Below are 6,000 nucleotides of genomic sequence, written 5' to 3' on the forward strand. Positions count from 1 at the left end.
ACACAGTAGGGTATATTTAGGGACTGGCTTATCCACTGAGACCCCTCCCTTGGATGCTGGGCATGCATAGTAGAGTGTAGGGAGGAAGGGGCCTCTCCTTTTGTAGTAGCAAGCCTCAGCAAGGCCCCCAGTGCAAGGGGTTCACCCTTCTCTGCACAAAGTCCTCAGACCATATAGGAAGAAGTTGGCACAGAAACTGGAATAGAAAAGATAACATTTATTACACCTCATGAGGTGGTGCTACGGTATTGCAAGAAGTAGCACCACAAACTAAAAGAGCATGGTCCTTTTATACCCACACAGGGGCTCACAAGAAGGCGGTACAAACACAGAAGCAAGTTTTATGTACATATAAGGTCATACAGAAAGGCACAATCGATAAGTGGGAGGAGCTAACGGTTTTGGTAACTAGTAAACACATTCCTGTCTGTTACTAATCACTAACAGCTGCAGACCCTACTGGGCATGGGCGAAAGTGGGGGATGCTAAATATAACTCATTGCCGAGCAGATTTCAAGCGCATTTAACAGGAAGATAGGACAAAGCACACGGTCGGCATGTAGCAAACAAAATGGCTGCCATGAATACAAAATGGAGTCCGCTAAATGTCACGATAATAGCTAAATATGAGATGTCTTCTGCTAATGCTTAATCTAATCGCTGTCAAACTACAACAGACGACCCTTTCAGCATTAGCTGAAGACATTCGCTTTCCTGGGATAATCTAAATATTCATCCTGTATATTTTTACTCATCATTTCAGCTATTTCCTTATCTAATATGTGTTGTGCTTTCATTTCTGTAATATCCTTCTTGGCTGGTATACAGGCAGTTATACACATAGAGCAAAGCATTGGACCACAATGAATACACATACAGCATGTGAAAAATATTGCAATTATGATACAGAGAATAGTCAGTAGTTTCCAACCCCAAGCAGAGACTAAAGCCCAAAACCATCTAGCAAAAGTCCAGGTACCAGTTTATGTATGAATTTCTGCAGCAATTTTATGCAGTTAAAATATTGCATCATATACTGAAGGCGAATTATCTGGGATAAAGATGCAGCAACTACTTCTGATAAAGCGACATGCACCACCTCGATCAGCTAAAATCACACTTAAACACAATACGATTTTAGAGCATTACAATCCTTGCAATTTGTAGTGCCTCAGTAATATTTCCAAGTGCCATAGCTGTTTGATTGGTAACAGCTTCTACAACCCTAGTTAATTGTCTCACTTTCCTACTATTTAATGCAGCACCCACAAAAATGAACAAACCTAAATTAAGATCGGCATATTGTTGTAGACTAGTGTCTGTTTGGTCTACTTCATCAGTACTTATTGTCCTCTTGTATCTATTTTAGTGATGTCATTAAACAGTTTAAAATCTCGATGATATGATGCAGGTGCCAAGAACACAGGAGGCAATAAAAAGGATACATAACATATACCCGACCACCCAACTGGTAGTCAATAATATCCATAATTGCCACATACAAAGTAGGTATAGTGTGTGTGTGATTGTCCTGAGGCGGAAGCCGGGACCTGTATGCTCCGAGTGTATTCCTTGCCTGCTATTTTTATAACTGCACTTTGATTTCGTTTTTCACCAAAATTAATTTTTAATACTTGTGGCACATGTTAGACTGTCAGTAATCCTAGCGCTTACCCAGTCATTGTTCCTAGTCCCACTGCAGCCGATTAAACGCTGCCTGGGCTTTGATTTCATTGCGCCCGCCATCTTGGGTGTGAATCGGGCGAGCGGTCTAATGCTCGGCCCCTCCTGCCCCAGTAACTGCAAAAAGACCTCTTCTCACACTAACACTGATTAATAGTGTGTGTGTGATTGTCCTGAGGAGGAAGCCGGGATCTGTATGCTCCAAGTGTATTCCTTGTCTGCTATTTTTAAAACTGCACTTTAATTTTGTTTTTCATCGAAATTCGTTTTTAATACTTGTGGTACATGTTAGAATGTTAGTAATCCTAGCGCTTACCCAGTCTTTGCTCCTAGCCCCACTGCAGCCGATTAAACGCTGCCTGGGCTTTGATTTCATTGCGCCCAACATCCTGGGTGTGAATCGGGCGAGCAGTCTAGTGCTCGGCCCCTCCCGCCCCAGTAACTACAAAAAGACCTCTTCTCACACTAACACTGATTAATAGTGTGTGTGTGTGATTGTCCTGAGGCGGAAGCTGGGACCTGTATGCTCCGAGTGTATTCCTTGCCTGCTATTTTAAAAACTGCACTTTGATTTCGTTTTTCACCTAAATTCGTTTTTAATACTTGTGGAACATGTTAGACTGTCAGTAATCCTAGCGCTTACCCAGTCTTTGCTCCTAGCCCCACTGCAGCCGATTAAACGCTGCCTGGGCTTTGATTTCATTGCGCCCACCATCTTGGGTGTAAATCGGGCGAGCAGTCTAGTGCTCGGCCCGTCCCGCCCCAGAAACTTCAAAAAGACCTCTTCTCACACTAACACTGATTAATAGTGTGTGTGTGATTGTCCCGAGGCGGAAGCCGGAACCTGTATGCTCCAAATGTATTCCTTGCCTGCTCTTTTTAAAACTGCACTTTGATTTCCTTTTTTCACCTACATTCGTTTTTAATACTTGTGGCACATGTTAGACTGTTACTAATCCTAGCGCTTACCCAGTCTTTGCTCCTAGCCCCACTGTAGCTGATTAAACGCTGCCTGGGCTTTGATTTCATTGCGCCCGCCATCTTGGGTGTGAATCGGGCGAGCAGTCTAGTGCTCGGCCCCTCCCGCCCCAGTAACTACAAAAAGACCTCTTCTCACACTAACTCTAATTAATAGTGTGTGTGTGATTGTCCTGAGGCGGAATCCGGGACCTGTATGCTCCGAGTGTATTCCTTGCCTGCTATTTTTAAAACTGCACTTTGATTTCGTTTTTCACTTAAATTCGTTTTTAATACTTGTGGCACATGTTAGACTGTCAGTAATCCTAGCGCTTACCCAGTCTTTGCTCCTAGCCCCACTGCAGCCGATTAAACGCTGTCAGGGCTTTGATTTCATTGTGCCCGCCATCTTGGGTGTGAATCGGGCGAGTAGTCTAGTGCTCGGCCCCTCCCACCCCAGTAACTGCAAAAAGACCTCTTCTCACACTAACACTGATTAATAGTGTGTGTGTGATTGTCCTGAGGTGGAAGCCGGGACCTGTATGCTTCAAGTGTATTCCTTGCCTACTATTTTTAAAACTGCACTTTGATTTCGTTTTTCACTAAAAATTCGTTTTTAATACTTATGGCACATGTTAGACTGTTAGTAATCCTAGCGCTTACCCAGTCTTTGCTCCTAGCCCCACTGCAGCCGATTAAACGCTGCCTGGGCTTTGATTTCATTGTGCCCACCATCTTGGGTGTGAATCGGGCGAGCAGTCTAGTGCTCGGCCCCTCCCGCCTCAGTAACTACAAAAAGACCTCTTCTCACACTAACACTGATTAATAGTGTGTGTGTGATTGTCCTGAGGCGGAAGCCGGGACCTGTATGCTCCAAGTGTATTCCTTGCCTGGTATTTTTAAAACTGCACTTTGATTTCGTTTTTCACCTAAATTCGTTTTTAATACTTATGGCACATGTTAGACTGTTAGTAATCCTAGCGCTTACCCAGTCTTTGCTCCTAGCCCCACTGCAGTCGATTAAACGCTGCCTGGGCTTTGATTTCATTGCTCCCGCCATCTTGGGTGTGAATCGGGCGAGCAGTCTAGTGCTCGACCCCTCCCGCCCTAGTAACTACAAAAAGACCTCTTCTCACACTAACACTGATTAATAGTGTGTGTGTGATTGTCCTGAGGTGGAAGCGGGGACCTGTATGCTCCGAGTGTATTCCTTGCCTGCTATTTTTAAAACTGCACTTTGATTTCGTTTTTCACCTAAATTCGTTTTTAATACTTGTGGCACATGTTAGACTGTCAGTAATCCTAGCGCTTACCCAGTCTTTGCTCCTAGCCCCACTGCAGCCGATTAAACGCTGCATGGGCTTTGATTTCATTACGCCCGCCATCTTGGGTGTGAATCGGGTGAGCATTCTAGTGCTCGGCCCCTCCCGACCCAGTTACTATAAAATGATCCCCTCCTACCTGGAGCGCAGCGAAGGCACGCCAAAGGCAAGCCCGTCTGTGCCCATCCGCGCCAGGTCGGGCCTAGTGGCCGGGAACGCTGGCGGACCCTTCTCCTACTCTGCCAACACCCTCAGACAACTACAGCTTTCCTACCCGCCGCCCTCTCCTGATACAGTGAGGCGAATTAATGCTGCTCTCCTTGCTTGCAGGGCATTCAACTCTCCCAGCTGCCGCAAGCATACTACGGTGGCGGCAAGGAGTGAGACCTCTGTCCGGGTGATGTATCTGAACACACGCTCCCTGGTCAAGCACCAATCTGACATCTTCATTCTCCTCTCCAATGAAAAACCAGATATATTACTACTTACAGAGACATGGCTTACTGCTGATTCCAACCCTGATATCTTGGCGGCCCTCCCACCTGATCGCCCTTCAGGTTGCCCTGAGGGCAGGGTGGCAGCCATCATATCAAAGCAATTCAAATGTATTACCACAGCATCTCTTGTTCTGCCAGAGGTAGATAATCTGGTCATCAGCCTGGAAACGGAGGCTTGCGCCCTCACACTCATACTCTTATACCGACCCCCTCACTCCATGCCCTCATTTCCTACCACCATGAGTGAACAGCTGTCTAACCTGCTGACAAACCACGCAAGAATCGCTCTCTTTGGCAATTTCAACTATTGGTTCAATGACGACAAAGCCGGCCCCCATGCCACGGAATTGTTTGAAGCTCTTACCAGCCTCAACCTGACTCAACAAATTTCCGCGCCCACCCACATACCCTTGATCACATCTGGATTCATGACCTAGTGCTATCTCAGCCACTCATCTCCCCATGTGTCTGGTCGGATCACTATTTAATTGATACCACCATTACTGTCAGCGGCAGGGTCAGGGCACCCATTATGGCAGGTGGATTATCGCGTAAATGGAGTTTCTACGACTCCCAAGGCTTTCTCGCGGCCCTGGCCAATACTCGATCTGCCACCAACACCCATGCCAATATTGATGCAATGGAAGGCGAAATCTGTAACTGGCTAAAGACGGCCAGTGACCAATTCACCCCCTTAACCAAATTCCCACGTACCAGACATAGTAACTCACACAGATGGTTCTCCAGCGATCTTAAAGAACACAAACTGAAGGAGCATCAGCTGGAACGGATCTGGAGACGCAACTATGCCGACACAGATAGACTGCTCTTCGTGGCAGCTCGCAAAAAATATAAAAGGGCGATTTCTTCGGCTAAATCTGCACATGTCTCCGACTGAATTTTGCCCACTCATAATAAATTGAAGCAAGATTATGAATGAACTTACCACGGATGATAGAACTCTACCTGCTCAGACTCCAACTCAAGAGACTTGCGACGCCCTTAATTCTTTCTTTACCGAGAAAATTGCCAAAATTAAGGCCCTCACACACCTCTCTCAATAACCTACTATCTTTCACCCAGCTTCCTGCCCTTGACCCCTACACCTTAGCTGAGCTCATGGCCCGGGTCAAATCAGGTTCTCCCAATGACTGTTGCCCTCCCTCGGTCCTCCGGGACGTCTGCCTCAAACTACCAGTTCATATACTACCCCTGCTAAATGCTTCCCTCAATAATGGCACGGTTCCCAGTTCCTTCAAGGAGGCCATTTTAGTGCCTCTATTGAAGAAACCTGGTGCGGACCCTGCCGACCTCACTAACTATCGTCCTATATCCCTCCTGCCCTACTTGTCTAAGTTTCTCGAGGCCCACGTCACTAGGTGCCTCTCAAACTTTGTCAAGAGCTCCTGCTATCTTGAGCCTAATCAGGCCGGCTTTAGGCCGACCCACTCCTCTGAGGCCTTAATCTTGGCAGTATTGGATGCCCTGAGGGAGAACACTGATGTAGGGACTCCCCAGACCCTCGTGCTCCTGCATCTGTC

This window comes from Lissotriton vulgaris, chromosome 1_2, assembly GCF_964263255.1.
Source record: "Lissotriton vulgaris chromosome 1_2, aLisVul1.2, whole genome shotgun sequence".
In the NCBI taxonomy this organism is placed as follows: Eukaryota; Metazoa; Chordata; class Amphibia; order Caudata; family Salamandridae; genus Lissotriton; species Lissotriton vulgaris.